Source organism: Zonotrichia albicollis, chromosome 1 (assembly GCF_047830755.1).
Source record: "Zonotrichia albicollis isolate bZonAlb1 chromosome 1, bZonAlb1.hap1, whole genome shotgun sequence".
NCBI lineage: Eukaryota > Metazoa > Chordata > Aves > Passeriformes > Passerellidae > Zonotrichia > Zonotrichia albicollis.
The window spans coordinates 17,218,146-17,240,906 of NC_133819.1; the positions used below are offsets into that span (position 1 = coordinate 17,218,146).

The following is a 22,761-nucleotide window of genomic DNA, read 5'->3' on the forward strand; positions in this document are numbered from 1 at the left end:
TTTTCTCCTTTCACCTGCAAGTCTGAATTCCCACCTGGGAAAAGCTCAATTTCCTGGTGGATTATAGAACAAAAAGCTTTCTCTGCCTGCAGCCAGTTCCAAGAGCTGCAGCTGGAGCCTTTAGACAGACCAGCTGAGCTTTGCTTTTCCCCAGTGCCCCCTTGCTCCCAGCTCACTGCCCTGCTGCCTGCATCTGTTCCAGCTCCCACTGCAGGGGATATGGAAGCTTCTACCTCTGTGTGTGTTGCTTTTTGAAGTGCCTTTGTTCATACCACCATATCATGCAGGTAGGCCTCATCAGAAACGGGCACTCCTCAGCAGGATTTGCCCATCCTGAATGTGTGCTGATGGATGCATTGAGCACTGGGGAGCTGAGAGGTAAGAAGGCTCAACAAGGGGACTTTCCATGTCACGTAACTAGGTTTCAGTGATGCAGACCCAGTCTCCTTATTTATTAAATCCTCATCTGCTTTGTGCTAATTATCTCTTCTAATAAACCACTTACTGCACTAATACCCCCACGAATCCTGCAGAGATTAGCAGAACTACAGAGTGCCAGTGAAATGTCTGACACTCTGCTGTCAAACTCTGCCAAGGCAGAGCTGCTACAGAGCACACCATAAACCCATAAATAAAAAGCCCATCAATCTCTCCCCAGACAACCAGCAGTGACATATCACAGAATGGTTAGGTTTGGAAGGGACCTTGGAGATTATCTCATTCCACCCTGGTGACATGGGCAGGGACACCTTCCACTAGACCAGGTTGCTCAAAGCCCCATCCAAGCTGGCCCTGAACACTTTAATGTCTCCTCTTTGTCATCTACATGGGCTTAAGGTTCCATCACACAGAGCTCACGACCACAGAAGGGGATGCCTAAAGTTCTAAAAATCCCAGGTCACTGGGATAGGCACAAAGCCATCTCTTTCCAAGTCTGCCATTGAATGGTTAACAGCCATTTCAATACTTTCCTCCTGACAGATATCTTTAAATAACCACATCCCTCATTCAGGGAAAAATGAGGTCAGCTCCTCAGACAATTTTCTCCATAAGCAAACCAATCTTGTGGAAGTCTTTCCTTCATTCAAATTTGTAGTGATTTTGTGACAAAAACTTTACTTCAGACATTCTCAAGACTCCTGCCACTAGTAGTTAGGTCTAAAAATTCAGCCTATATAAGGTCTGGCTAAGTTAATTATTTGCTTTTTAAAATTCATCAGGTGGTTATTATCTTTTTTGCAAATTGAAAACCATTGAGTTCTTTACCCTTATCAAAGACTTTCAGAACAGGCAGTACAAAAGATCTCAAGGTCAATATTTATCAGGAAGCTTACACTGTGAAAACAGATGCAAGAATTGCCTCCTGGTAATCTTTTCCTACAACAGGTCAAGAACATTTTCAAGGCTTTCATTCTAAAATTTTCTTCACAGACTGTTGTGCAGCTGAATGTACAAAAGGCAACTCCCCTTGTGAACCTGGCTCACAATGTTTCATTTAACAAAGGCTGATGAGTAAAACCAGCTGGAATGAAAAATTCCACTCCTAGTTAGTGCTGCTCTATCTAACACTGTTCCTCTACTACTGAAAACATTCACAGACAATTTCAACAACCTTTCCAATTTTCAGAGGTATTTTCTAGCATCCTCAATATGGTAGCTGGGCAAAACCTCATGCCAAAGCTTGTACTTTTATTCTTAACATAGTCATACTACAAACAGGGAAAGTCTTGAAATAGGTAAAACCCAAATCCAAACCAAACTAAATTTGAGAGTGGTTATTTATATTGATGTAGACAGATCATGGTGCTAATAACACCAAGGATAAGGTTTGTTCCCCTCATGGGCCATTCACTTGGGAGCTGGACTTGATGATCCTTGTGGGTCCCTTCCAGCTCAGAATGTTCTGTGATTTTCTTTCCCTTCTTCTCCTCCAGAGGTTCACTGGCAAGCATTGAACTTCTGATCAGAGAATGATATGCCCCACTTAAAAAAAGACAGTACTTTTCCAGAATTTTTAATGTGGCCAGAAAACCAAAATACCCCACTCCTTTTAATCTAAAGATGGTAAATATTCTGGTGCGTTTGCATGATGTAAGAAGTTGCTGCTTTAATGTAGCAATTCACTGCAGCTGTACTGTGTTTTTCACCACTTCTATAAATGTATTACAATAATAATTTATTCAGGTACTATATAAGAAGAATCTAAGGCTTTTCACTGAATAAAAAAGTAGTGAATAAAAATGTAGTGGACTTGAATGAATTATAATTCATTCTGCTAGCAGTCATTTATTGAGGACTGAACTATATATCCATAGCATATTTACTGATCACTAAACTTTGTTTTTTGAGAATGGCACTAAACAGTAGTGGGCAGCTGAAGGAAAACAATCATAATTTCACAGATAAATTATTTGTTTTCATGTTCACAGATAGATACCATGCTGTTTTACCCTTTGTATCCTACTTCACTAGTGGTTAATGTGATACTGTAACTGTTAGTTTGGGTGTGCTACATTGTGGATTTGAACAAGATAAAAAGCTTTCACTAAAAAATATCTTCTCCTTTACTTATTTTTAGTTCTAATTACATGGCAAATTTCTACACTAAAGCAGAATAAAATGAAATGTGCTTCTATGTGATCTCTTTTGTCTTATTAGCTGTTTTAATAAAATGAAAAACTACTTAATAGTGTTCCAATAATGTCATACAACTATGCTACTGAATTTTCTAGACCAGCATCTGAGACCTGCAGCTTGCAGGGCAGACGTGGCCCTTCCTTCCAGCAAGGCTGACAGTTCATGGCTCACATCCCTGGGACCCCACCAACACACAGACCAGTGCAGGTGTTTGTGTGCTCTCCACATCCCCAGCAAGGAGAGCTTCCCAACCCTGCTCTGAAGGAACGAACACCTTGATTTACAAGATCTAATCACAGAGTCTGGGTTTGGATTTGTCATCACGGAAGCTTCAGTGACCTAGTGATTTTTTTTCAAATATTCCACTTGAAGGAGATGAAAAGCAGGAAAATTGATTTCTCCTTGGAAGTCAAATTGTGTTTCCTTTATAAAGTCTCTCATGATGAGGAGATTTTCTTGTGGTTCTTCAAACTCCCTGTGACAACATTATCTATATTTGTAAGACATTAAAGATACAACTTTTTAAGAAACAATGGGGTCAGTAGACTTTTCTGATGGAAGTGCTGTTTCTCTGCCTATCCACAGACTGCTGAGCAAGCTCAGATCTGGGAGACAGCAGCAGGTAACAGCAGGAGCCCTGGAGCAGATGCAGGAATCTGGAAACAAAATTTCCAAGAACCAGAGAAGATTGTGGAGAATTTGATGTAAAATTCATGTAACTGGATCAAATCAAGACCGCCCTGCAAGAGCATGGAACACAAATCAAGAATTAGGCACAAGCACTGCTATTTCTGGTCTGATGTATCTCATTGCTTTGAGGTTTTCCATTATAAAAATAAATCACCTGATTGACTCATCAATCAGATTTTCTGAGTTTTCTCTTTGTCTTTCCAGAGGAGGATCCAGCAGGAGCAGCTGCACACAGTGCAAAGGTGTCACTGATTGTGGGTCCAGCTGCATTTCCAGAGAATGTTCAAGAGAAGTATTTTTCAAAATAAACTGGTTTAAGTATATTGCATTGAAAAAAATCCAGTAAAAAGCAGGAGAATAGGAAAAGAACTCTATCTGTGAAGCACTAACTAAAGCACCACACACAAAATCTTTTCACACTAAACTGTCTCCTCACAGATTTACTTGCAAGCATTTACTTCCTTTTCTGCTGTGCAATGCGGTTCTTACACACTGCTTTAAAATTGCAATTCATTATTAAAGATGCAGGAAGCAAACATCAGCAGTCGAAGAGACAGGAGCCTCTCTTTATACACTGCAAAAAGCCACCATTTTTATGCCCTTATATCTTTTGGAGTGTATTTTTGTCCTTTCACTTCTGTCAGAGTGTTTCAGTGCTGGAAGTTACTGTGAACTGGCTAAATTGCTTCCATTTTGAATGACCAGAAGCGTGTACATCTTCACATATGCAAATGAAGCCATCGAAATTTTCACTTTTTAACACATTATCCCCCTAATCTTATCACTTCATTGATAATCATAAATATGCATTTCTTTTGAACCATGAGGACAGAGGAGGATACACTGAAAGGCCCAGTCTTTGATGGATTGTGCTCTCACTTAGATACGTTGCCATGCCAGATAATTAAACAGCTGAGATGCAGCAGAAAGAGCTTGTCTTGACTGTTTTACTTCCTTTAGGTGTGAGAAAGAGTAATAATCACACCCTCTGGATACAATCCTTCCCTCAGATCCACAGTGCAGACTGCTGTATTTAGCAGTGCTCAGAAGAGGTGCTGGGTTGCCAACACCTTTATTATAGATGCTAAGCTGACAGGAGTTAATGAAATGTGGTACAGAAAGACATGTAACCGCATTATTTAGTTATAATATTTTTTGCTAGTTTTGTGCCCATTTTAATAAAACAAATGTTTGCCAATTTATAATGTGATTGAAAGGCAGCAGTGTTTTGTATCAACTCTACTGCAAAAGAAGTTCTTTATCAGCATTGTGTTCTCCTTCCACTTGTGGAATAAATATTAACTTTATCTCGTGGTTGTGCTTGCAAGTATCATGGCTAAGGCCTTCATGGATATTTGAAAAGAAAGTTTATTCTTCAGCTTGCCTGCAGAAGATAAGATTCAAACCACTTTTATAACTGATAAAATCAGGAACATCTCCACCTGTCACAAGATACAGCAGTGTCAACACCAATAGAAATTGAAACCATAGACAATTTTAACTTCATTGAGTAAAATTTCCATGTTATGAAATATTGTTATTATTAAAATATTCCTCTATAAATGTGCACCTGGAGTAGCTTACATGTGATGGAATGAAAATGCTGACAAGGGACGTAAAGCTCATCAGGCATCTGGGGAGTTACTGCATCTCTGGTTCACCAACTCACAGGATAGCCAAGGTTGGAAGAGGGAAATTGAGAAATTCTCTTGGGGATCAGGGACACAGCCCCGATCCAAGCCAGATCAATGACAGCAGGTTCCTGAGGACCTTGTGCAGTTGGGCTGTGAGTTAACCAAGCATCTCCTACACAGGGGAAAGCAAGAGGCCGGCTGCTGGCATGGAGGAGCAGTGACCCTCTGAGAATAGAAAGTCTAACATGAAGTTAAATAGCAAACATTTCCACAGAAGCTTCATGTCTTTCACTGCAAGTTCCAGGCTCTCAGGAGATACCTGACATGAAGGAACAACATCATATAAAAATATGCCTCTAATCTCTCAATATAGAGGTGCAGATAAGGCTATGAGAGGCTGCAGTACTACCACAGACCTCCCCTGCTTTGGTAGTCATTTTATTTTACATTCTCCACTCTCAAAAGCAACAACAACAAAGGTTCCAAGCCTTCACTACTCCAAACTCCTGTCTTTTCTTCTAAATACAGATGACGCAAACAGACATTAGTTCATAACCAAGCTGAGAGTCACATAAATTCCCTGACAAATTGCCCAACTTACTTGTTTCCTTCACAAAGAAATTTAGAAAAAAATAAACTACAGTAAAAGTAAGCAGACAAAAATAGGATTTTTTAGGTACTTAAGTGTGCCAAACACCTCTCCTGATGGAAGAACAAGTGCCTGTGTAAGACAGTGAACATCAGTATGTGCAAAACAGTTTTTCAGCTAAAGCAGAAAACAAATTCTGGTCAGAACAAAGTCAAAACCAGAAGAAAGAGAAGAAGGCACTTCTTCAGTTTATAATACCATAGTAACAAGACAAATAACTAGAAAATCCAGCAGTCAAAAAGCCCCGGTTGTATAAAACTGACACCTGATAAAATGCATCCCTATAGATTCCTGTGCTTGGATTAGCTTCAGCTTGACTTGTGCAAGCAGAACAGTACACAGCAGTACAAAAGAAACCTGTTTTGGCACATAAAATAAAACATACAGTTATAAGAAATTTAAAGAAGAGTAGCCTGGAATCATTGTACAGTGTCAGCAATATCTGATTAAAATAAATTCTTTGATAAGCTTCCATGATCTATTGCCAGGTAAATGCTCAATCAACTATGTTTACTCTCAGCAATGTGTGGCAATCAGAAAAAAATGCAAATTAGGTTTATCATAAGTACTTCTGAGGAAGCTACAGTTTCTTGGAAACTGGTTTCTGAATGTCTGTCTGAATTTAAATTTTGTGAAAATAATTCAAGTCACATGTCTTGATAATTACTTGCTGGGCAAGAGCAATCCCGTGAAGCAGCACATTTTGGGGGCTGACTGGCTGGAAAGCAGCTTTGCAGAGTGTGACCTGGGGATCCTGGTGAACATCAAACTGACCATGAGCCAGCAGTGCAGCTTTGTGGCAAAGAAGCCACCAGCCTTTTGGACCATGCCAGGCAGAGCACGTTCAGCAGGCTGAGGGGGTGATCCTGTGCTTTACTCACCTTGGTGGGACCAGAGCTGGAGAGCTGTGCCCAGCTCCAGGCTCCCCTGCACCAGAGAGACATGGACATCATGGAGAAAGCCCTGTGGAGGGCCACAGAGGTGACTGAAGGACTTGATCACCTTGCAAAGGGGAGAAGCTGAGGCTGGGACTGTTCAGCCTGGAGAAGGCTCAGGGAGAAACTCACCAATGTATATAAATACCTGAGGGGAGCGAGTAAAGAGGATTGAGCCAGACGCTTCTGAGTGGTGCCCCATGCCCACATAAGAGACAATGGGCACAAACTGAAATCCTGGAAAATCCATGTAAACATAAGAAAAATCTTGGCAAAATTCAGAATCTGACTGTACACGTCTCAGAGCACTCTGGTCGGCTGAGCCTGCTCTGAGCAGGTGAGCTGGGCTCTGTGATCTCCAGAAGTCCCTCCCAACCTCAGCTTTTCTGTGACTCTGTAAGCTTTGTGCAGTTGATACACAGGAGTATAGATGGAAGAAACTATATTTTCTTGGTATGCTTTCTGTAACAAGCTTTTTAATCAGGCCTTAAATCTTAAAATTTAATATGGTTTAGAATTGTATTAGTACTAAAAACTCAGCAGTAGAAGCACTTTTGTATAACTTTTTCTATGATCTTCTTCTGAGCTTTGACTGAATATTCTACAAAGCATCACAAATTATGTTCTCAGGGGCCCACTAAAGTACACATTTTCACTTTTATTTTCAAATTTATTACTATACAGTACCGTCACCCATTCTAATGAAGAGGGAAATGAAATTACTCAGACTCCTCTGCATGGTTATATACATCCCTGCAACATACAACTTCAATAAATAAATGAAACATTCTCTTTATTTGTCACTCTGCAATAAAATACTCAAGTTACAAAAGCCAACTGCAAGAAATACTAACTCTCATCTTCTGTGTTTTGCCTCACAGAGGAAGAAATAGCATCATCTGACATGCTGAATTCCACAAACTGTTGTTTTCTGTTTTCACCATAAAATAATGAAAGAACTTAAAATTTAAATTGCAGTCAAAGGTTTAGTTGTCAAGAAAAACAAGAATAATGAGAGCTAATCTAAATGCCACAATTTTCAGGACAAAAGAGCAACAGTTGATTGCTATGAGATAGATAAAACACTCCTGTATTCTCACTGAAATCAAATGTAAAAGATGTAAAAAATACAGACACAGGCAATCTACCCACAGGCAATCTAGAGTAATGGGACCCTATTGCCAACAACATGGACTGAACAGAATGGGAGTAAAATGCAATAAGCTTGAAACTCCCTAATATCTGCAAAGATAATAAGGACAGAGTCCCATCTTCCCTTTGTGGTCACATACACATTAGAAGTGTTCATAGCCAAGCTGCTTTTTAGAGACTAGTTGTTTAAAAATAAATATTGCAATTAGAGAGACATCAAATGGTGCTAAGAAATGCAGTGGCAATGACCTTGACAAATAACCCAAGGAAGAAAACAGGAGGAAAAGGGGGGGAATTAATAAGACTCCTTTTGAATAAATAGTCAGACATTGACTCCAATTCAGACTTGGTGACATCCATGCAACACAAGAAACAGATTTGGACTCTTGAATATAACAAACAGCTTAAATATGGTGTTTCATGTAGCATGAAGATGAGAATAAAACAAATAAGCCTGGTCTAACTGAGCATGGAGACAAAAAGGAACAGAACACACACTTTGTTTTCACTGAAAATAGTCTCGATACATAATTTGGTTTCTGTATTCTATCTGATAAGTCTTGCAAAGGACATTGATGCCCCTGACTCTTCATGCTAATGCTGCATGAGGACAGACCTGAGGCTGTGCAGGGCAGGGTGTGCTGCCAGCTCCTCACCCACCCAGGCTGCTGGGGCTGATCCAGGCTGCAAGGCTGGGGCACAGCTAAAGCTTCAGGGCTCACTGCACTCTGAGGAGACAGCTACACAGCCTGTCTCGCTGGTTTTGATTTCCAATATCTTTCAAGGAACTCAGTTTTGCTGTTCTTGTCAGTCTTGTGTTTATTCCAGAAACTGATGAGCCTACCCCTCTGGGATTTGGGATAAATAGTATTGTTTGGGTTTGCAAAATGACCTCTGTCAGTGACTTTACTACGTCACTGTCACTACGCTTCTAGTAAAAAGGTGCAGAAAACAACTACACAGTTCACTGACTTGATTTATAAATGTCACCTTTTTTCTTTCTAAAAAGCCTCACAGCTGAATTCTCAAGGGCTTTGGGCTGGGTTTTTTGTTTGGTTCTGCTCAGAAGGCCTGTGACTGCAGATGTCACAGCCAGGACATTCTGGCTGCCCTGTGACTGTTCAAGAAGCTGTTGGTCACCAGAGGGGATCTGCATCTTTGGGGAGGTGTGGCAGAGCTGCTGCAGCTGCTGCTGGGCTCCTCCTGCCACACAACACTGACTGTGCCCACTGGGAAAGCAGACATTGGCTCTGCATGACTTCTGAGCACTGCAGAAGGAAAACAAATGAAATGCAGACAACTCTCAGTTCTCTGTGGTCAATCTACCCTTCCCAGCTCAAGCAGCAGCTTTAGTGCTTCACAGTGCTGGAGTTACACCAGGCAAGCTGTGCCTGTGCAAGCAGGAGCACTGAGGCGTGGGCAGCAGGCACAGACAGTGGCAGCAAGCTCAGGAGCTGCTGCACTGACATTTCAAAGTGCACGGCTTCCTTCGCAGCAGTGGTATTTCAAACAAAGAAGGAGGGAACAAGAGAGGTTGTAATGTACCTATGAGAAAGGTCATTGTCATTTGAGGTGGAGAAACTGAGCAGCAGACCTGGTTTGTGGCTGACATCCAATTGAAACAAACTCAGAAAGGAATTTCTGGGATCCCAGAATTAGCCCTTCAAACAGCCACTAGAATTTGTCCAGCAATTAAATTACCCAAACAGAACTTGGGATCAGAAGACCTGTGGGGAAAAAAGGCATGTGAAGAAATCTACAATAAAAATGCACTGCACTTGATGGTGCTAGACAATACATCTATATTCTTCAAGCACCAGTGACAGTGTTTCAAGAAAAAGATGCCTTACCCAGAGCTATGCCTGTTTGAAGAAAGAACTGAGGAGTGACACAAGCCTGCCTGCTCTTACACTCTGCACAGCACTAAACCAGGAATGCTGCTGGCTCACAGGAGTGATGAATGAACCAACAAAGTATCATAAGATTAAGCTTAAGGTGATTTAGGGCTCACAAGTCAAAATGGCAGCTGAAAGATTACCTAGTGCTCAAAGTAAATGCACAGCTAATGTAAAATAAGTGTAGTTTCAGAGTTAATTAGTGATCAAACATCCTGTTAGCTGGCAAGTTAAATATACATATAGATAAACAGATAATTGGATATTACTCAGTTTATAGCTTTTGCCAACAAAAATATGTATGAATTAAGAGGATAATAGCATGCCTCATTCTTTGTCTTGCTCAGCTTTGGAGAGGCAAGGAACAAAGAACTGAGAAACATCCTGGCAAAACACAGCACATTCATAAGAGTCCAAATGACCTGTAGATTTATGGTGATTTATGCTGCTTGCCACAGGGCAACAGCTTAAATGGAGAGAATCACTTGGTGCTCTGACAAACAAGCAATGAAGCAGGTAGTTCTGGTTCTTCAGAAGGGAAATAAAGACAGCTAAATATGCAACCTGGCCTCTGTAAGGCGAAATACAAATACTGTCACAGACATCTTTTGTGAAAAATCCTTTCTTTAGGATTTTTCCCTCTTCTGGGAAGCTGAGGCCCCAGAAAGAGAATGTAAACAATTGTTATCTGCTGCTGTGGAATGCAATAGGTGCACCTGTGATTGGCCCATGTTCCACGTTTACAATTAAGGGCCAATCAGGGGCCAAGCTCTCTGGGACAGATTCACAGAGAGCTCCCTTGTTTAATAATTCCTATTCTATTCGTAGCATAGCAGCTTCTGAACTTTTTCTCTCTATTCCTTTTAGTATAGTCTTAATGTAACATATATCATAAAATAATAAATCCAGCCTTCTGATCATGAAGCGAAGATTCTCGTCTATCTCTTCACCCCTGAGGAACCCTTGCCAGCCCTGTAACACAAATACAAATTTGAAAGAAATATTTGGGTGCCTTAACAAGGGAAAACCTGGAGGACATGGACTAGGCCAATGCTAAAGCAACTGTACAATACTCTCATCTTCAAGAGACATTATGGATATGGCACAGAATTGCTGAATTAGCTAAAAGCACACCAGTATCAGGACTGGAAGCAACATCCCTACGTTAGTGAGATGCACACCTGAGCTATCTGTTAAGAGTTAGGTCTTTTCTTCAGTTTGGCCTCAAGTTGTGCCAAAGGAGGTTTAGGTTGAATATTAGGAAAAATTTCTTCCTGGAAAGGATTGTCGGGCATTGGAACAGGCTGCCCAGGGAGGTGGTTGAGTCACCCACCCTGGAGGTATTTAAAAGATGTGTGAGTGTGGCATGCAAGAACACAGTTTAGTGGTGATCCTGTCAGTGTTAAGTTTATGGTTGGTCTCAACGATCTTAAAGGTATTTTTCAACCTAAATGATTCTATGATTCTGTGTTTGGCACACTGCTGCAGGTTTCTATGGCTTTTAGGTACCCACACAATGTTGTATCTTGTGGAAAAAAATCAAGTAATAGCATTTGTTTGGGTAGACCTGCCCCATGCTTCTATGCATGGCACATACATTCTCCTTTGGGCAAGACAGTTTATCTTTGGCAAACCAAAATTTCCAGCCAGCAACATAAACATAAACATAACATAACATTTGCTAGCACAGAAACCATGCAGGAAGAACTCCAGGGCAGTTATAATAGATGTCCAAGATCCTGAGAATCTCTGATGAGACTTAAGAGGTGTGAACAAAGATAAACAAATACCAAAATGCCACATGAGAGCAACAGCAAGCACAGAAACAAAGTTCAAAGACAAGTATAAATAATCAGCGGGCATGACCACCATGTTTGCCACCCAAATTAAAAAGAGCATGAAAACACACAGAATGGTCAGCATGGATTTTGTGCCTTGCTCACATCTGTGGTCCTGATGGTGCAGCTGTGCAGCACACCTGAGTGCAAATCTCAGTAAAGAATGCAAACAACAGTAGGAGTTTGTTGATTGGGCTTCCAGACCTGAGGCAACATCATAGGAAGCAAACAAACTGAGCATCAGCCAGTATTTCTGAGGATATGCACTGACAAAATTTCATTACAAGAGACTGAGCCAGAGACAAAACTGGACATTACTTAGTATATGTTTTGCAAACTCCTCCATTTTCATACATTCATACATGGCAAACCAGTTAATGACTTTTTCCTGGGTACAACAGTGTCATGGTTTACCAAACAACAAAAATGGGCTTTTGCTCCTCACAGGCCAATGGCAGATGACACTCACCAGAAGCCATCAATTGCTACTTGAAAACAAGTTTGACAATCACGCCCTACAAGGATCCCAGAGCAACACACAGGACATTTTCTCAACTAGCAAAGCATCATTTCCAAAGTGAGTAGAAACTCAGAACTGAGATTTGGTCATTGCAGCCACATTCTCCAAAGCATCTGAAAAAGTACAGAGGAGCAAAGTCCAGAGCTGGATTATGTTAATCCGATTTAAAAGAAAAAAAAAAAAGTCTGTCCAGTCTAAGATAGGAGGCAGACTTATTGCTGAGGCAAGATCCTGCATAAAGCAATTAAGGCTTTTACTAAGGGATGGCTGGGACAGTGTAATTCCAGCTCTTTTATCAGTTTCAAGCCTCTTCAGCACTATATAGTTTTGTTCAAAGCCAACAAGAGACTCATTTCTGAGGTGCTAGAGAAATATCTCAGGAATATATGATGATCATTTACAGACTGAAGGAAACCATAGGGGAACTAGAAAATACATGATTTAAGAAAAATCATTTAATATGTCAAGTTTTAAAACATAGCTTCACAAAACAGTAGCATGAAAGAAGTTCTAAAAGCTTCTCACATGCAAAAACTAGAAAAGCAAGTCAAGGAGAAGAACAGAAGATCTGCAAAAATGTGCTAACAAATTTGATTGTAACATCTGGAACTAAACAGTTCTTAGATTTTTAGTCTTGTTTTAGTAAGACAATGGTACCATATATGCTTATACATACCAATTTCCTTGTTACTAGCCCTGGTGAAATTGCCAAAATACCTTCTGACATTCCTCTTTGTTTAGAGGCCATGAATTGATGTAGTTAGAACTGAAGTATGATTTCAGACATGTAATGCCTATTTGCATTATTCACAAGTGAACAGTAGAAAATAATATCAAAGAAATGATGAAAAACATCTATGACAAAGGCCCTGATCCACATACAGCAACAAGGCAGAACCAGTGAAACCCTGGTTGCCAATACCTGACATATTTTAACAGAATAGTGAAAATAAGAACAGGTGCACTGGTGAGGACTGGTACCAGTCAGAGAGGTTTAATGGTTGTATAAAAAGGCAGGCTAGGAGAAACAAAAAGCTTAGTAAGGTTTGTGGTCATGGGAGTGGCTTCCACTTCCCAACAGCTCTGTGCAAGCCAAGTGCTTGCGGCACAGCCTGCTGAGAGCAGGGCCTCCCATCAGCAGCCCTGCACCCACACAGAACTGTAACCTCCCCATGGCACAGCTGGGAGGAACAGCCAGCATCTCCCCAAAAGCCCAGCAAGGGGAAGAAGGATTTTCTGCTCAGGAAGCTCTCAGAAGAGCAGACATTGCTGTAGCAGAGCCAAGAGCAGAACGTGGCTCCACCAGGAGAGCTGTGTTGCCCTGAACCACCAGAGCACAGCACTGCTGATGGCTGGAAAGAGACTCAGAGACCCCTGAGTAATGGAGCTCAGCATTAGAACTCCCAGCTAACTTAATTCACACATTGGAAAGAGGCACTCAAAATTTTACACTGATTATTACAGCTAGGATTTTTAGATTTGCCAGAAACAAGAGGCTCCAGCTTGAAGCATATGCAGTAAATGCAAGTATGAACAGAGGCTCACAGTGTGCACAGGGAGGAAGCAAGACTCAGGAACATCCAAAACCTGTCCTGAGCTGGAATACTCTAGAGCAGAAAAACTGTTTTAATTTTTAATACATTTTTTTTTGGTAGTGAAAATTAAGTGAAATGTTACAGAATAGCTCTAAAAGGAATAGCTTAATACCTACAATTGAATTAATACTGAAGCTTTCTACAGGACCTACTGTGTATGCATTCCCAAGCTTCAAGCAATCAAGTCAACATTATCTTGGTCTTTCCAGCTCAGATCATGGATCTGATATATTGCATGTAAAATTCTTAGAATATCTAGTGCCTCTTCCAGAAAAGCATCTATGAGGATAAGTCACCAATGTGCAGTACAATGCTAAATAAGCAAAATGAGATTTACCCCTGTGTATGTTACAGCAGAGGAACACAGCATTTTATGTCACCAGTGGTTGGTTGCCACTGATCAGATACTCAATTTTTCAAGAACATAATGGCAATTTTTTGCCTCCATAGAAATCCAGAAAAGAGCAACTAATATGTGAGAATATTGGTTAAGGGAATGCTTTCCCCAGCACTTAAGATCTACATTAGAATAAGCGATCAGGAATAATGAATGTCAAAGCAGCTGGTGCACTCCAACAAACAGTACCACTATCTGTCATTTCAGTCTATAAATATGCTTCATATCCTAGTAGATCTATACTAGAAAGAATGGTTTTTTTTTTAATTGCATGTTTGTAAAATTAAGGCCAAGTATTGGACTAACTACAAAATTATACAGTTTGATCAGTTGTATAACATAGACCATTATATTTTTCTATTGAAACTCCTGCCATTTGTAGTAGTACTTAACTACAGAATCTTCCAAGAGAGGAATCAGTCTAGAACTGAAAGCAGCACAAAAAATTCTCATTGCGCCTCTAATCTATTTGGATTTTTTGATAGCTAAACACCCTTGTGAGGAAAATGTATGCCAGATTGCTCATTTGAGTTTCTCTGGCTCTGGCTTCCATTAAACCTCAGTCCAATAGATTAAAGAGTCCTTTGTGACTACTTTTCCTCTCCCTGCTCATTTACACACCACAGAAGAAGTCATCTCTCAATCTTCTTGTGGATCTAAAAACCAGATTAGCTTCCACAGTATCAAGAATTTTCCCAGCTCTCTAAAACTTTCTGAACCACAACTACCTATCGTGTGCCTCCTTCAAACATGAATCTCAGAAATGGAACATACTGCATTTATATGACTTTCAAAGATGTTGTCTCCTGTTGTAAAACCAATTCCCTACTGATTAACCTCCTATTCTCATAAATTTTTGTCTTTAAATAGATCCTAGTTATAATTTGCCTTTTGGCTGCACTCAGATGCATCTCTTTGACTCAGACAATCACACCATGGACACGGCAGAGACGTTTAAAGCTTTCACTGCCTCTGTCTGCAACACTGGTGATGGGTGAGAGGGTCCCAGTGCCCTGAGCTGCAGAACCATGGCTGTGAGAATGAAAAACTCCCAGTTGGCTCTGAACTTCTACAGAATCTGTTGTTCTAACTGGATCCCTCTAAGTCTATGGGCCCTGATGGGATTTATCCAAGGACACTCAAAGAGCTGGATCATTCATTGCAAGGCCTCTTGTAATGCTTTTTGAAGAGTCTTAGGAATCTGGGGAGGTCCCAGTTGATTGGAAAATGACTAATGTCATCCCAAAGTCCCAGAAAGGATGACCCTAGAAACTGCAGGCCTTTTAGTAGCTCTTCAGTGACTGGTAGAATTCAGAAGAAGATTATTCTGCAAGTTATTGAAAGACACCTGAAGGACAACACTGTCATGGGTCAGAGCCAACACGGCTTCACAAGGGGAAAATCCTGCTTGTCAAAGCTAATTTCCTTTTATGAAAAGGTAACTCACCTAGCTGATCAAGGAAAGACAGTTGATATAATCTTTCTGGACTTCAGTAAAGCTTTCAATGCTGTCTCTCACAGAGCCCTTCTGCACAAGATGTCCAGCTCACAGCTGGATAAACACATCATGTGATGGGTGAGTAGCTGGCTGAGACTGAGGTCTGAGACTGAGGAGACAGCATTACAACTTCCCTGTGAGGGAAGAGGAGGGGCAGACACTGATCTCTGTTTATATATATATTTTATATATATATATACACATTAATTATATATATATATATATATATATATATATATATATATATATATATACACATATATAATACATATATATATATGGATAATATTAATTATTCTATCTCTTCTCTGTGGTGACCAGAGACAGGATCCAAGGGAATAGTCTGAGTTTGAGTCGGGGAGGTTTAGGCTGGATATTAGGAAAACTTTCTTTACCCAGGGGGTGGTTGGGCACTGGAACAGCATCTCCAGGCCAGTGGTGATGGCAACAAGCCTGTCTAACTTCAAAAAGTGTTTGGACAATGCTTCAGGCTCAGGTGGGATTCCTGGGTGGGGCAGGAGTGGGACTTAGATGAATCTTGTGGATCCCTTCCAACTCAAGATATTCTATGATTCTAGTAAAAAATACTTTTCATTACTAGACTTTCTGAAACAGAATTTACTACTTCACCAAGCTTCATTATCCACAAATTTTGTGAGTAATCATTTTGTTCTTGGTAGTTCATTGCAACTGAAAATGCTAAATAGTATCAAGCTTACTCCTTATTCTTCACAGCAGCCCACCAGAAGCCTCCTCTCCAGTCATGGTTCTTCACCTACAATCAGTGGATGTGATCTGCAAATCTGGGCTTCCACTGTGATCAGCCTGTCTGTGAGTCACATCCTTCACACCCTCATCCCTCTCCTCCACGAATAGCTGTAACTCAAGTGTTGTAGTGTAATGCCTGGATTTTCTTTTATGCAATAATCCCACCCAGCAGAGATACCTTGTTCCACTGACAATTCCATCCTTCCCATGTAATGAGAAAAACCTAGTTCTGTAGAGCTGTTATTACTGGCATTGCAAATGCATGCACAAATGCACATCTACCTGGAAGGTATTGCCTCACAGCACAGAGTTTTGCTACCTGAGGAGGTCCTGGACTTGGATATCCTTGGAAAGGACAGATTCCAGTTCCAGCTCTGAAGCCCTTCTGCTATAATGTTAACCTAATGTGCAAAACCAGTCTTTTCTCACGGTATCTGCCAGCGTGGTCTTGCATGCCTTCAAAAGATATCTGAGAGGTCTTGTTATACCTGTGGATCATTACAAAGGGCCTCCCAACACACTGCTGGTTTTTTTCTAATCATGATAACAATGTAATTGAATATTAAAACACCAGATAATTTCTTTACCTTCTCTTTGAACTTTCCTAGCCAAATTCAGTCTGCTATGATATAGCAGAATGTTTGCTACATTAAGGTGATTAAAACACCAGCCCATGGAACAGTACAGCTGTATTTACAGTAATTTATACAAATTAAATATTAATAGGAATATGTATGAGAATATTTTCCAGGATCCCAGTGCCCTATTAATCTTAAACACATTCTATGCTGATGATTTTCTTGCTTTAAGATAATATTTATTAGTCCCACTTATACATGGTGCTCTATCAAGATTAATTCTACACTGTTTTTTAACAGCTGTGCTACATTTTCCTGTTTATACATAAGGAAGTAGATATTTTATTCATAAATATGAAACTGAGCCATTATACTGTCTAGTTAAGGCTAGTTATTGCATGAGAATGGCAGGGATAGAAAAGAGGGAAATAGGATTTTAATAATGTAGGTTTTATTGAGAAAAAAAACACAGCACAACAATATGACTCATTTAATCTAGAAGAACTGCAACAATAAGAATTTCATCTTGAATGTGCACCATGCAAGAATGTTATATGGAGTTTACTGTCTAAAGCTCTGGTTTGTTGTATACCATAAAAACAAGTAAACAAACTAGCAAAGGTTTGCAGCAGGCATGAGGCATAAATTATACTCATGAAATTAATTAATTAGGTTAAGGCATGCTAACAAGAAAACAGATTTTTCCATGACTGGTCTAATTAGTGAAACTTCATTCCTTATGGACTCCTACTGTACGAGCAGACACTTTTTCAGCAAGCCCAGCTTCTTCCCTCCCTAACCCGCATCCCCCAGCTTTTCACTCTGTACCCAGGCCCTAAAATCCTTGTTTCTCTGCTATTTTCTCCAGCAGCCAGGCCTGAGGCACAGTGTGGGCGCCACCAGCACAGTGTGGGAGCCACCAGCACAGTGTGTCCACCAACCACCCAGGGCAGACCAGCCAAAGAAGGACCTGCTGGTGCTGTGGCTTTCAGCCTCAGCTCTGTGGGAGCATGCATAAGGTCTGGTTTCTGCCCCAAAACTGTTTTTCACAAAGCTTTATAGGACTCATTTCATACAACATCAGGTGCCAAAACATGCCACTTCTAGGGAAGAGACAGACAAATGGAATAGTTAGAGAAAGCCCCTACAGTGTAAAAACCTCTACAGCTTGACCAAACCACTTCATTTCCTGTATTGCAAATACACTGAGATCCTGTGAGTCAAGCTGAAGCAGTAAAAATCCAAGCAGTGGCAATTCAACACGGCAGTATCAGACCAGCATTCTGTACACTCCATTTCTGCAACAGTAACACCTGCCTTGAAAACGACTTTTCCTCCTTTTGTTTCATGTGAGATAACAACTACAGAAATCACTATGGACCACATCCAGTGGCAAAATCAAACAGTGAATGCATCTGTCTAAAGGCATTTCACTCTCACCTTCCACAGGAAAACAGGATAATTCAATAGGAAGTAAATCCTCCACCTTTTTTGAGTGCTTAACCAACCGAGCAAGGAAGGCCTGACTCATTTCAAAAAATCAGGGTGGTTTAACACTACAGACCATGCTCATCTCACTTTGCTTGCCAATTTAAGCTGAGTGACACAATAACCACTTCTCCCAGACAAAACTTCTCTCTGCACTGCTTTATCCCTGGGGTCCCATTTCATGGAACCACTGGGTAGCGGTGTATTGGCACTATGGAAGTGTCACCTACTGGCCTGTGAAATATTGGCCATGCAATAATCCAGCCATACAGGTTCCAACTGCCAAGGTTGGAACCTTCTGCCCCTTTCTGCATCACATTCCCACCAGACACTTTTAGCCAAGGGCATCTGTATCCTCTTTCCCAGCCCTACCTGACCTAGGGGAGGTCATATTTCCACGTGTGGTGGTTAGGAATGGCATTCCCAAATTCAGTGCAAGACCCCAGGCCACATGCTGCTTGCTCACTTCCCTCCACCTCCCCCTGTGGCAGGACGAAGAGAAGAAATTGAAGTACAAAAGGGTAAAGATGACAGGATAAGAATGATTTAGCAAAACAGCAATGAAATAGGAAAAGAAGCAGCAACAACAAGCAATACTAACACCAGAGTTACAAGTTAGGCAAACAATTCACTGGTGAGTGGTCCCCATGTGCCACCCACCCTCCACCCTTGGTCCCCCCTGCACGTGGTGTGAGGTGATATCCAATAACCCCGGGGTCCTGGCTGGAACAGGATGCCATGTCCTCACCACTGATGTTTCAAGAAGCAAACTGACATCTTTGGGTTCTCTGCTGGCATGAGTCTCCTCTTCAGTAAGATATGGAATCAGAATCCAGACAACCACAGAATCATTGAATTGTTTACACTGGAAAAGACCCTTAAGATCATAACAATAAATCTAACACTGCCAAATGAGCCACAAATTCATATCCCCCACCAAAACATGCCTCTAAACACCTGCACACAACCCACACTGCTTTTCTACCCATTTCTTTGCCACCTCCAAAACCTGTAGGAAGGTCCACTACTTGCTCCAACTGTACCAGATGGCAAAGCACAGCAGTATAATCTTAGCACAGCATTTAGATGAAATGCAGAATTGCATCATAGTGTTAACATCTTGTTCTCCCACTAGCACTCCCTCCCACCATCACTGCTACAAAAAAGTGGGGATTATGTCATTGTCATATTTCTCATACCTGAAACATCACCTTCCCCACACCTTCTCATTCTCCTCATTTTCCCACTCTCCTTTCTCTCTCTTACTAATATCAGAAATGGAGATTCCCATAAACTAGACCCCATTCCTGGGTTTCCTTTTCCTAAGATATCTGAAAGCTAACCTATATATACACACACAAGTGCATACATATGTCTATATGTATTTGTCTATACGTCTTTGTTTCATTCTTATGCTTTAGTCCAGAATTAAGGATTCTGTATTAATCCTGACATGAAAGTGACAGAAGTTCACAAAATACTAAAAATAATGAGATAACCTGTTCATAAAACACAGGGCTTGAAAGAGGACACAAAGAGTCTCCAGTTACAGAAATATAACGGAAAGGTGCAACATCAGCTCCTTTAAACCCAAAAGGTTAAATTTGAAACATTATTATTTCTTGAGAGAATTATTTTGAAAAATTCATTGTTAAGGAAAGTACTGTATTTTAAGTTCATAGCTCTTCAGCTAGATTTCTTAATTTAAGCTCATTTCCATGCCCCTATCCTTCCACCCCCACAAACATCAGATCGTTATTTTAAAAATGCACAGGGAATAAGAAAGAGGCAATTAAGGATGAAGCACCTTAGAAATTGGCTGTGACAGGTGTTCAAAGAAGGAATCCGTACATGACTTCTGTGTTCTTTTACTCTTCCTTAAACATCTGCTTTTGACTTATTTTCTGATTTCCCCTTGATGCTTGACCCTAGCAAAACCTCTAAGACTTCCTTAGGAAGTGAGGAGCTACAGGAAAATTTAAAAAGCTACAAAAAACCCCAGGCATGTCCAGTGACTCCTGCCTGGCCTTGGTTAACCTTCACACTCCAATGCTTCTCAAAGCATCTCATTTGTTGAGAGCTACAGCATTAGACTTTCTCATTATCATTAACAGCTACCTTTACACAATATTGGTTTACCCATTTAACTCAGAAAAATCACAAGTTCCTTTCTGGCAATTGGTTCTTCCCCCAGGCAGGACACAGCCTAGCTGCAGGAGAGAACCTGTGCTTGTCAGGAGTATCAGTGCTGCCTGCAATAAGCCATTCCTCAGCCTTGTAAGAGCTCTGGATTGAATTAGATCTGCCAAAATTTTCTATTAACATCACATTGTTCCTAACAGCATAACTGCTGTGAATGTGTGTAATAAAATATATATCTAACTTGACTCAGTCTTTTGCAAGGCACACTCTGGGACTGAGATATTCAAAACCAAAAAAGACCACAATATCACTAATATAGGCAAGGAATGGTCAGGATACCTGTGTGGAAAACAAAAGATAGACTCCTTGACAAAGTAATTATAGATTAACATACTAAATAGGTTTTTTCCCTCTTTGTGTCACACAAAGAAATACAGAATTATTCAGAAGGGCAGCCAGTGCTCACAGCAGGGTTAGCAGTGAATCCAGACCAGGTTGCTCAGGGCTTTATCCAGTTGGGTCTTGAAAACCTCCAAGTATGGAAATTCATAACCCCATGAGCAGCCAGCTGCACTGCTTAATCAACTATATAACTTTCCTCATATAACATTGACCCTGATATTCATTCATGTTGTATAAAGTTGAAATCTCCCATTTCCATTTGTCAGTGCCTTTTGTTCTCCTGCTACACACTGCTCTAAAGAACCCGGCTTCACCTCCCTGTAGGAGCTGGATAACTCATGTTAGGTTCCTTCAATGCTACATTTTCTTCATGCTGAATAAGCCCTGCTATCTCCACCTCGCTTTGCAGGATCACTGCTCCAAGCCCCGACCATTTTGATGGCCTTTCAATGAACTCATCTAAGTTTGCTGACATCTGGACACATCATGGCAGATATGGTCTGAGTAAAGGAGAATTATCACTTCCCTCAGTCTCCAGGCCACTGTCCCATTGATAAAGTCCAGTCTGCTGCTATCCTTCCTTGCTTTGTGATGATCAGGGATGAGCATGTAGTGCATTCTTGGCTTCTTATTCAATTTTGTCTTGTTTGCTGACTCTGTCAGCAGAGGTGCCAAGTAACACCAGACAGCCGAATGGGCAAAGCAGAAGACTTTCTGCCCAATTTTGCAGCCTACCCTCACTTAATATGGATGGAAGATCAACTGTCCTGTCAGGAGAGCGGCTTCCTCCCATCATGTACAATCATAGAAAGAACCTGTTAGGAGAGCAGAACTGCAATGACAACATGAGCCACCCACAGCTTCAGGCTTTTTATCTGTCTGAGCTATAGATAAAGCATCCAAGCAAAGCCACCAGCTCCCTCTTCTCTACTGCTCTACTCGTTTTACTTTTTGCATCAGAAATCGTTCATCCCAGAAAATACCATGGGGGAATGGGATTGTCTTGGTCATTTTCAAAGCAAAGGTGTGGCCAGACACAGCATTTTACAATTGCAGTTTAATAGCCTAAGTGTACACAAGGAACCCAAATTAAAGGGAGCTACAAGAAGGACCTCTGTTTTAATGGGAAAACCAGGGTTTCCACCTACAATGTGACAAGTCAGTAATGTATCATGAAACACAAGATATTTTTAGGTCTCATTCAGTTTACAAGCATAATACCAAACCTCTTCTAACATGCCAATGCAGTAATGAAATGAAGATAAAAAGATAAGTGACCATACTTCACCTAATATGTTTGAGTATCAATATACTGCTTATCTCTTTGCTTGAATAAAGATACTTACAGAATGTATCAGTAATTTTTTTCATTAAAGTTTAAAGAGGGATTTTATCCAGCATACACAGAAAAGGCTTCAATTTCTAAGGGGACTGTAGAAGTGGGAATTTAAGTTGGGCCTCTAAATCTTAAATTTTTGAGTCACATGTGAATGCACTGCCAACCCCATGGAACCCAGAATCTGCCTCATATTTTTGCTGACAGGTGCAGATGTTTGTGAGTGTGTAGCTTGTCTGCTATGACTGCCTGAAGAAAACAGCCCTTGACATAAGAGCCATAAGAAAACACAGTAAGTACACACACCATAGTCTGTTGCTTTACCCACCATTGCTGTGTCTAAACACTCCAAAGGCATCTCTCTGTAAACACTTCACAGGGAAACTTTTGAACACTCTATGAATACTTCTGTATTTTTTATATTCAAGGAAAACACACTCACCTCCCGTGAAAAGGGGTTCTTGCACAATTTAACAGTTAAAGTATATATATTTTTCATCAAATCCTGTCAGCATCCATAGCTCTCAACTCAGATTAGCAGCATATAATTTGAGCAGGAAAATTGAGGAGAAATACACGGTGGGTTTAAAATCAGAAATGGCACTTG

General features: G+C 40.7%; 1 protein-coding gene across 1 annotated transcript in view; it reads right to left on the bottom strand.

The window, feature by feature from the left end:
- Positions 1–22,761, bottom strand: part of GPR158 (G protein-coupled receptor 158) — a 191,072-nt gene that overhangs the window by 30,690 nt on the left and 137,621 nt on the right. The window lies entirely within an intron of this gene.